This window comes from Adiantum capillus-veneris, chromosome 2, assembly GCF_014529385.1.
Source record: "Adiantum capillus-veneris isolate H3 chromosome 2, ASM1452938v2, whole genome shotgun sequence".
Classification (NCBI taxonomy): domain Eukaryota; kingdom Viridiplantae; phylum Streptophyta; class Polypodiopsida; order Polypodiales; family Pteridaceae; genus Adiantum; species Adiantum capillus-veneris.
In genome coordinates, this window is record NC_140932.1 from 33,779,206 (window position 1) to 33,790,423 (window position 11,218).

Genomic DNA, 11,218 nt, shown 5'->3' on the forward strand with positions numbered 1-11,218 from the left:
TTCTCCAGCGGTTCGCAGAGGGGTTGTTGGTCCAGTGTTCACAACACTGGTAGTCATCCTCGAGTCACTTGACTTGGTATCAGAATCCTTTCAGGATTCTCCATATATATTGCAATTATCGACCAGGTATACCGCTTCTTTGATAACCTCGTCTAATGTTTGGCATCTTTGAATATGCAAGTCCTTCTTGAGATTCTTGTCTAGTAACCCTTCTATGAAGAGCAACGCTAGCCTTTCTTGTTGAGGGATCTCCCTAGGAGGACATCTCTCCACATATTGCTTCAATATCAAGGCGGCTTCCTTTACTTTCTCTTTCTTTTGTTGTTTGAAAGAGTATATTTGTGAGACTGTGTCATGCTTTATCCCACGTTTGGTGAATTCTTGGACAAAGTCAGATAAGAGATCCTCTATGTCAAAGAATGAGCTCTTACTTAATGGCTGGAACCAAGTCATAGCAGTACCATCTAAGATCAATCCAAAGCCCTCATATTGCGTATGGAAGTCATGTACTTGCTCTGCTCTCAGCACTTGTCTAAAGGCAGAAAGCTCTACCTGAGTTTCTGTTTGTCTCATTTTGTCGATGAATTCCTCTGGAGAGTTCTTCATCGCGTGGTGGATTCCTTGTTCCCACTTGGAACGAATATCCACTCATGTTTGGAACTTGTTGCGTGTGGAATTCTGGTTTTTGAATAGTTTCAAAGAAACTAGTCTGACCAGGATTCTGCATAGGTTGCCTATCTACTTGGATTGGTCTTAGGATGTCATCGTCCATTAAGTTTCTTACTGGGATTGTAGGTGGTGCACTTGTTGCGGGCTTTGCTACTTCAGGGTACACAATGGGTAACCCTAAGTATGTATACCTACTCATCTTTGTAGCAGATTTCGGCGTGTACTCCTAACCAAACTTTTCTACGATTAAGAATTTGCTTTCATTCAAGAGGTAGACATACAAAGTCTTATCCTGAGTAGCCTCTTTCTCGTTTACATCCTCATTGACATAGTACACAGTGGTTTCTTTAGGAAAGGATTTGTAAATTCCCCATCGAGGATTGTCGGACATAAGCCTTCTAGTGGTGAAAGATCTGAACATGGTTTTATTGTTGTTTTACTCTAGAGGCGGTTTCTCCTCGACCTCATCATCAGCTTTCGTCTTGGATGCATTTCGTCCCCATTTGTCCGCGACATCAAGGCTTTTGACTATCATGTAGTAAGCACCCTGTTCATCCATATAACCTCCTTTGCCATCATAAGTGGCCAGGACCCTATACTGTAATTCGACTGGATTATCTCCAATCTGAACACAGCTATGGTTCATAGAATCCTTGAAGATTCTGGCATCTTGTCCATTGTTATAGGCATGCAAGATTGTTGGAGGTCTCTCATGGTCTTTGGAGGATTCTCCCATAAAGTCAACTCCCTCTTTGAAGTTCACTGATGGTTGTCCCCCTACCATGGTCTGATAGTATAGATCATCTGATGATGTGTCAGAGATGTAATCCTCTGGGATTGGGCCTAAGGATATCTGGGTGGTCTGTTTGACACTCTCTTCCATAGAAACTTGACTCACCTGGTCCCTAAGTGGTCTATGTCCTGAGGGTACTATAGATCCTGACCTCAAAAACATGAAACATGCTTAACCTTGGATGCACTAACCTGAAAAGTTACCTTACTTCCAGCTAGCTGTGCTCTCAGGCTCCTGGTACACCCTGCAAGCAGTTTACACACTTTTACTATCTATTTGAAGTATTTCTTAGTATAGAAACTATATATATACATGCATTCAATGTATAGATTAGGTGGCAAGCCACACTCACATGCTCTATATACACACACCACGAACACACTCTCTCTCTCACTCCATCTCTTCCCTTCCCCACCTCTGCGTCGCCCACAGAACCACCTAAAAAAACTAAAAAATTATATATATTTATTTTTTATTTTTTATTTTTTTTTCTTCTATGTATATAAAATGCCTCCTCCCCGTTCCCACGCACGCTCGTGCACACACATACATATAAACGCCCACACACGTACATACGTTCACACACACGCATATACACACGCACCACACATATAAAAAATATATAATACAAAACGATGAAGGATCCGCCGACATTGACAAAAAAGGGACACCTAGATCACACGTCGCCAACACCAACAGGAGCAAAGGCACCGAAGGCATGCCCCGACCAGCACCGAAAGGGGGATAATTCAAACAATATTGGCTTCTCACGATAAAAATCGACTCCATCATCGCTAAAACCTCACACCCACCACCCAAACCATTCGGCAAAACCCGTGTAAATACCCTAAAACCCCCACTCTTCCCTAATAACCTAGCCATGGCTAGTGGATTGTAAAAAAAAACTTCCCCTCCCCAATCCCACTCTTTCTCTCTCTATCTCTACCTTCTCTCTCTCTCTCTATCTCTCTTACTAGAGAGGTATCTAGGCCTTCTACTACGACCAGAGGATATTTGCAATGACCAATGGGTAAGCACCACCTCTCAAGCCTATATAAAGAGGCCTCCACTTAGCACAAGGGACACAAGACACCGGGGAGAGAACACCCAAGTGAAGGATGGGCATACTAGCTCCATGCACTCTACATTGTAAGCACCACTAAGCACGTAGTGCACCCATGTTTGAGAGCTAATGGCATCATGTTTTGTTGCAAGCTTTGGGCACTTAGCATTGGGGCAACATCACCATTCTTCCCCCATGATTTGCCAAACCACAATCACTCCATGCACGTGAAGTACTCGCTATTCTCCCACCAAACAACATGAGCACGCTTGGATTGAAGGTATCAACACCATACCACCTTAGCCCGCTCTCAATGTTGGTGATTGAGGTAGAAGGTGGCTACATCGTCTTGTTGTTCTCCCTCAACTAATCCTCCCGCTATCTCCAACCTCGTTGTACACCATATGGCACTCATATCCCTATGTTGCACCCCAAATGCCAAGACCCAGGTCTGTAGTCGTCAAGACCACCACTTGTAAGTATCTTCATCACCAGTAAAAGGGGTGTAATTTTGTCTTTATTCTTGGGGTCCATCCTCTATTCTAAATTCCCATAGTTAAGGGATGTTTCGTCTCTTTTATATCACCCTACTCGTGTTCCGTCATGTGCAATCTCTTCCGCCAGTCAGTGTACCCTGTTACGAGCTTTTCACATATCTCTCTCGTGCATATATTAATGATTTGTGATGAGGCATTTCTCTACATGTGAACGGTTGTCACATTACCATTCCGTGTTGACTACCTACAGAGCATTTTCATGTTTACTACCCTAGGTCATGGATATCTGCGTCCTAGCCGCATTTATGCTAGGTGGTGCCCCTTCCTACCCATAGGATCACTCCTACCTTGAGATGATGCCTGAGGAGTGTTCAGGCTAGGTGTGATGTAGAGGTCACCCCATATGGCATGTCATTTCAGGCAATCATTTTCTTGGTGCCCCCCACCGAGGATATTTTCATGGAACCCTTCAGTTTACAAGACTAAAACCCCTAAACTATTGTGAATGGATGAATGGCTAGCAGGATTTGCTAACTGGACGACAGAAGAAGAAGAGCTCCAAGCACAACTAGACAAACTCCGCATCTCCATCGAATCTTGAGTGCCAGGCGTAACGGTAATCAATTTGCAGTGGGAGAGTCGACCAACACGCCAACCCAGTGGATATACATAGGCCGAGTGCTAAGAAGAAGAAGGAGAAGGTCAAAACCATGTCCGCAACCTACAACCAACCCACAACAACAAGATGGAAGGAGCTCTGCACAATAGAGAATCAACACTATTCTACTTTGAGAATCGGGTAACTCAAGTCACCGAGGTAATTATCACAGTCAGTTTCCAAGTCGCACCTGATGCTGCGGCACAAATAACGGAAGCATTGGCTCACACTCTCACTAGAGAAACTAGGGATCTACTGAGTTTTCTTCAGGAAAGAACACCACCCTCTCCCACAAGCTTGGACAGTGACTAAGCACCTTTAAGCTTCACATGAATCAGTACAACCTACCTCAAGACAGATCACACATACCAACACGCGTACGCTCAATCAAGGTAATACTGGACTTGAAGGCTCACTGCCAGCACGTCATCTACACCATGCTAGGTGGGGAGCGGTTTTTTGAGGTTCTGGCATCAGATCAGCCATTTGTCTTACCTTTGGTACAAGGCAATGTACTGTTTGAAGTTTTAATCTATGTCCTAGTATAAGAGGGTATACACGCCTCCTTGTAAAGAAGAAAAAAACTTTTGCAAGTTAAGCATTGTGTCTTTCTAGCTCTCTCTCTCAGTAATCATGGCAAGTGTAGAATTTCCAACATTTAAAGGAAAGAAGGGGGAGGATTTGGTAACAGACGTCATAGATGACTTTGAAGTAGCATGTGTAGTGAGAAACAAAGATACGGATGAATCCCAGGTTAGAATCTTTAAGCATCTCATGAAGCTAGAAGCTAGATCATGGTACAATGCACTTCCAAAAGCAACCAAGGATGATTGGGAGCCCTTAAAAACCGCTTTTAAGAGGCGCTTTGGGGGAGGTACCACTTCAAAGAAGTTGTGGGACAATTTGAGAGACTTGAAGCAGGAGGGTCTTTTAGAATATTCCACCTATGAGTCCAAATTTGTGGATTTGTGGGAACGGTGGGTTGAGTCACTGGCAAGGGGGGAAGCTGCACCCGATTTTCTAAAAAAAGATTGGTTTCCGCATGGCTTATGGCCGCTTCTCAAGGAGAAGGTGAAAGGTAGATTCCCGGCTACGTACGAGTTAGCCGTTGAGATTTCTCGCCTTAAGGACAAGAAGCTGCGAATGAAATCCAAAGAAACCGAGTCAAGAAAAGCAGGAACATCGCACCGACCAGTAACTACGACAACCACCATTCCACCACCACCACCGGCTCTTGGGGTAAGAGATGACCAACAAGATATGTTGGCCCATATTACTGACCAACTGCAGAATTTTTCTGTCCATTTAATATAGCAAGGGAGGAGTCAAGAAAGAGATCAAGACCCTGGAAGAGAAAAACGACAAAACAGGGAGTATCACTGCTACAATTGCGGAGAAGACGGTCACGGTATGTACTACTGTCCCAAACCAAGACAAAACTATAATAGAGGAGGTAGGAGGAACCAATTGTCACCCCCTAGAGAAATAACACCCCCACCCTGAGCACCAACCCCACCAACACAAAGTCTACGTCCACCCAAGACACCACCACAAGCATCCATCCCACCTCTTCCACCACCACCACCACTTGATCGCCCTGTAAACATCATAAGGCTAGAAGAGAAAGGAAAAGCCATAGTAGTGGATCCACCCAGAGCAAAGGATAGGGACAAGGGTAAGGAGAAGGTAACCTTTTTATAACCACTTGAAGCCATGGCTGTGAAAAGAGCTAGGAGGGAGAAAGCTACACAATCAGATGATGAGAGAAGCATGAGAGGAGAGACTAGCAAGAGGCCATCCAGGCCACGATGGAAATTGGGCATCACCGACTTCCAGCTAGGGGAAAGTTCTAAGCCCTATGATCTAACATTGGATGTGGCAGAGCAAGGACCAAAGATTACACGGCCACAGCAACTAAATCTTGCACCTAAAATAAGGCAAAATGGTCCAAAATGGTAAGTACAAGACGCTCCAAAACAAAGGTAGCCGGAGCAATTTCGGGTTGAAACATGGACGACATCCTTCCAATTGTTGACGTAAACATCAAAGGAAAGAGGGTTGGAAACACCTACATTGATGGAGGTGCACAAATCTGTGTGATGAGCGAAGCTATGATGCTTCGATGTTGGACGGGTACGCCACGACGGACGTTAGCACAGCGAGAACTCACCTAACAAGTAATGTCAGCTAAGGAGGAAGCTCAACCCGCAGGCACCTGGAAGCAAGCATAAGGTGTCAACCTACACTCGACCGACTCCTAAATAATTCCTACAGAGGTCCCTACCACTTGTCTAAGTCACAGTCTTCAAAAGTGCAAAAGAGGATTCTTCCTACAACGCTTGCTAGATCCGAACACCCATCAAACACTTTCGAAACACCATAGAACTTGAAGGAGACCCTACTAATACCTATAGGCCGCTCTCCCTAAGTTCTATGAACCAAAATCACGACCCAAAACACCCGGTGCAGAAACACGTAGGATGTTTGGCCGAAATCTGCAGGTCTTCGTTTCCGAAATCTCAAGTGCCTAATGTGTAGCTCTACTTATTGTGAGCGCATGGATATGCTGCAATGCAAAATCAGATAATATATGCTCACCCAAACAACCGATGAAGCTCATAGAAGGAGCTCCCAAAGCCGAACCGTACGCGCGCAATGTTGGTATCGGCTTGTAGCTCTAGTCGGAGGCAACACGTTGCACTTCTCCGCACTCGATTTCGACCACCGTAGCACACGTAGCGTAAAGACGAGCTCACACTCTCTCTTACGTATTCAACACGCTCACTCACAGACTTAAAACTTGTTTAAAATCACAAGAGGTCTTTCATTAAGGTCAAAAAGTGGTATATATACCTTACAACTTCTCAAACCCTAAAGTTCCAAAATCAACCATCTACTCCATCTAACTATCAAAACTGGGATACAAGCTGGAAACTTCTGTAAGTTCTAATATTTACAAGGTGAAAAATCAGGTTTTCTTTAACGAATGAATAATTACAAAAAATAATAGTCCGCCGAGTAGTTAGATGCTATGGGGTGTGTCCAGCTTCTAACATCCCCCCCCCCCCTCCTTGTTCATGTCGTCCCCGACATGGCCTTGAACCTTTGCTTCATCTTAGAGTCTCCCGCATCTTTAGCAGTGATTCGTACCGTGCATGTAGATTTAGCATTGTTGGGCCGAAGGTATCTGTATGCATGGTGAAGAACCCTGTGTAGAATGCTTCTTCAAATGCCTGGAGGTGATAGGATGGGAGAAACATAATTCTTTGATACAACGCATGTATCACCTCCTTGGAAGGCTGACATGACATATCATAAGCACATATGTATGTGTCCTGGAAGAAGAATATGCTGTCAATCACCTGTCCTGGCTTGAAGGTCTCAAACACTGCTAGGATGGTTCTGCAGATCTTTCTCATCATAATGCATGTAAGGTCAGGTGAGCCAGTGAACAACTTTATGGCGCCCGTTAGGGTTTTCACCATGTATTGTACACTTATTCTCTCTCCTGCCTTCACGCCTGACAGCTTTGGGTAGTTCAGCCAAGTGGGTTGGCTTCTTTGTAAGATTTCTTGTGCTTTCCACGTCCAAACCCTTGGTAGAGGACAGAAGCTGAGGTTATCTCTGATGTGTTTTGGTGCCTCTACCAAGTGTATTAGGTATTGCGGGTACTTGGTAAGCCAAGCCTTCCTCCACTTTAGCTGAGAATCCACTATTAGCTTTACTCCTTCTGGCCTTGAGGTGTCTGCGTTGTAGAGAGGGACCGTTGGCTCTTCACTGATTCGCTTGTTTATTGTTGCTCCCTCATACTTCAGCAATGGATATGGGAGAGAGGGTTGAAGCCATTCACGCCTAAGATTGCTGGCGTCGATTTTTTGAATTGTCATAGATTTGAAAACCCTCTGTTCCCATTCCAAGGCTTCCTTTGTGCTTTCTCTGAGCTCTGCCTCTATTGCTTTATGCAATTTTTCCTCCTCTTCTTGTGTTAGATCCTGGAGCTCTTGAGAGGAGCATGCTATGCTTTCCTCTGGCACAAGTGTGTCCACAGGATCTGCCACATTGTCGAGGTCGATGCCCTCATTGGTAGCTTGGCCCTGAGCTCTCTGCTTCTGCTTGTTTCCGGCCTTTCAATTCCTCTATTTGCTTGAGGAGTGTCTGCTTTTCCGCTTCAGCGTCTCCACCCATTGTCACGAGGAGGTCATTGAGTTCAGCATTTACCTTTTCAACCTCCTCGAGCTTTATCTTTATGCTCTCCAATTCTTCTTGTAGGGCTTTTCGGCTATCCTCCAGTCTAGTTTGCATTGTGATAGAACCTTCAGCCATCATCAACCTCTGCTTCTTCTCAAGAGTCAACTCCTTCTGGAGTTCTTGCATCTGCTCCTCATATATTTGACTCTCGGAAATGATTTGAGTCGAGCTTGTAGCTCTAACTCTCGCAGGTGATGCTCGCAGCCTCTGGATGGTTTGATCTTTGACTTTTAATTGGTCCTTGAGCTCAAGGACTTCATCCAGGCTTGCTTCTTGTTCTATCTCTGCCTTTTCCTTTGCATTCCTCATGGCCTCTACTTCTTTAGTTTCTTCTGCTAGCTGGAGTGTCAGATTATCCCGTTCTTTTTCGGCATCTCGCAATGACTTGCTGAGTTGCAGGCTTGCAATCTTTTTGTTGCTGCCTCATTTGCTTCTTCCTTTGCTTGGCAGTTTTGTAGAGCCGTGGCCAAGCTGGCCTGGAGGTCAGCTTCTCTTTCTTTTTGTCCTTGGCTTTGTGCCCGCAGAATATCTCTTTCCATCTTAGTTTTTTCTTCGGTGGCCTTTAGAGTTATCAATTCTTCGTCTGATGCCACCAATTGTGCTCTTATTCCAGCTAGCATTGTCATCACCACGTCCCAATCATTCGAGGGTGGGTGCAGGTCTACCGTGTCGGTAGCAATTTCCTTTAGCTCGAGTAGCCGAATGCCTGGCATCTGTTCTTTATGCTTTGTTCTCGCCAAGTCGAATGCGACTGTGGCGGCTTCTTCCCTTGTATAACCTGCAGCTAGCAGGTCCAAAAATGCATAATATGCCTCCTCGAGCTCTTTTTGTTCAGACGTAGGCTTGGTCTCTTCTTTGGGCTCAGGTTCTGGCCTTTGCTCTTGCTGCTCAGCCTGGTGTTCTTCTTGATTGTCCCCAGCCTCCCTATCTTCTGGTGGAGGGCTGCTAGGAGGTGGTGATGGTGGTGGTGATGGTTGTGGGCTGGGTTTAGGGCTATCTGGTAAAGCTGCAGGTTTGCCCTTAAATTCTCTATCTGCTTCCGTTTTTCTTTCCCTTTCTTGGTTTTCTTGTTCATCTAGCAATGTCTGCCTTATCGACTCCACTTCTTCCTCGGTGAAAGGGACATGGGGAATGTTTTCCGCTGCAGCATCAAGAATCTCGAAATTCTTGATATAGTCTTCAAAGCGGTCCCTCTGCACTCTTCTGGAGGATCCAAACATAGACTCGAGAGATGGCTTCCATAATTCGTTTAAATCATCCTTGAGAGCTCTTTCTGCTCGGAAACTCTCCATCAGCCTCTCGAGTCTAGCCGCTTTTTGTGATCTTGTCTTTTTGGGCGGCACTTGAGCAGATTCCTTTTTTCCTTTCTTCTGCTCAAGTTGCTCCTCTGCCACTGGCTCTAGTCGTCTCTTCAACCTTGTAGCCACCCTTGGTGCTCATTGTGGCTCGTCTTCTTTTTCTTCCTTTACCCTTAGCCAGTCATTCTGAGATGGGGGGTCAGGCCACCTTCCCTTGGTGTGTAGTGCTGCATAAATTACCTTGGTTATCATTTCTCCTGGCACTAGCTATCATGTATGTATGCCGCATAGTTGATTATCTTTGGGGTGCCTTTTGTCATTGCCCAAGTAAACGTTGTGTCAATTGCACCTGGCGGCATCCTGTACTTCTGTGGCCTCTTCGTGCACATGTGGAAGTACTGGTTGTACAATTGGCTCATGATCGCCACCTTTGGGTTGGCGATGTCTTCGAAGGTGTAATTAGCCTTTTTCTCTTTGTACACCTTGACTTCATCCCTTCTCTTTGTCACACTGTCTCCCTGATTAGAAAGATCTAGTGCATGGGCTACAACCCGCTCCGTGATAATGATCTCTGTATCGGGTTTGCCGTGCAAATCTGCCACTTTGGCCACTCCATCCTCTTTGATGCTTGTTACAAACTCCCATACTCTTTTGACGTCCATTCCTGCTGGTATTGCTTCGAAATAGTTATGGAGGTCAATTTTCTCCAAGTAGCCGGCCATTTTGCTGCGGACAAATTCATTGAGCTCTCTTGGCAGCATTGGCAGCTCTATTACATTACCGTCATTTTCTTTGAACACCCCCTGGTAGATCTTTAGGTCGTTTGACTCTAACAGATCTTCCTATATCCAGGTGCTGGTGGGCTTTAGTGTTCCCTTTGGAATGACAAAAGTTTCCACCTTGTCTAGATAATCTTTGATTGTCATTCTCTTCTTCTTTGCCGGTGACTTCGAGGCTGCCATAGATCGTGTTGCACTCAGCAATCCAAAGTTAGCGTTTTTTTCCATATCAGCTGCTAAACTGAGTTTTACTTATCCAAATGACTTGAAAATTTAAATTATAGCTTAAAAGGAACTTGTGAAGCTGTGCATGTGCTCACAGTGCAAATCTGGCCAAAAAAATCCATCTAGACATCCTACGCGTAGGATGTCTTTTTCTTCAGAATTGGTTCATACTTGACATGTATGTAGTGTAAGGCTCATGGAACATGGTTATAAGCTTGGATTTGAATTTGAATGTCAAAAAAGTGGATTTTTGGGCTGATTTAGGCTTTAGGTCACAGTTTTGGTAGATTGTCTATCATGGGTAGCAATTGATGTCCAAATGGGTTGAAACTTGGTGTATGGGCTCAATGCATCATGGTATTGGCTCCTATGATGTCATTTCTTGCACAGAAGGCTAAATTCAAGCTTAAGACATCCTACGCGTAGGATGTCTATTTCATCAGAATTGTATGAAACTTGTTCTGTGGGTTGTCCTTGGCCTATGGAACATGGCCATGTTCTTGGATTTGCATTTGGATAAGATTTGATGCCTGTAGGGCTTTGTGAGGTGTTTTTGGGCTCAAAAAGTGTTTCTTGAAGGTGTTGGGGGTCAAAAGTGATTAGAATGGCTTCAAACTTGACATATGGGCTCTTGCTGATGGGGTCATCAAATCTGGAATGACAAAACTTTTTTTTCCTTGCAAAAAAGGTCCATTAGACATCCTACGCGTAGGATGTCTTATTCCTCATTTTTACTCCCTTACCACACAGAAAGTTAGCTGATGTGTATGTGAATGTGTTGTGCAGGTTTCATGAGATTTGGACAAGATTTGGTAGGTCAATGGCCCATTAGTACCTTTATGCCCTAACTTTGCGTTTTTCCATGCATATGAGGTCAAATCTGATCCAAATGCGATGAAACTTGGTGTAGGGCTTGTAACTGTCATTCAGAACATGTGCATGACAAGAATTGTTGGGTTTTGTGCCAAAAAATGCCCTTGAGACATCC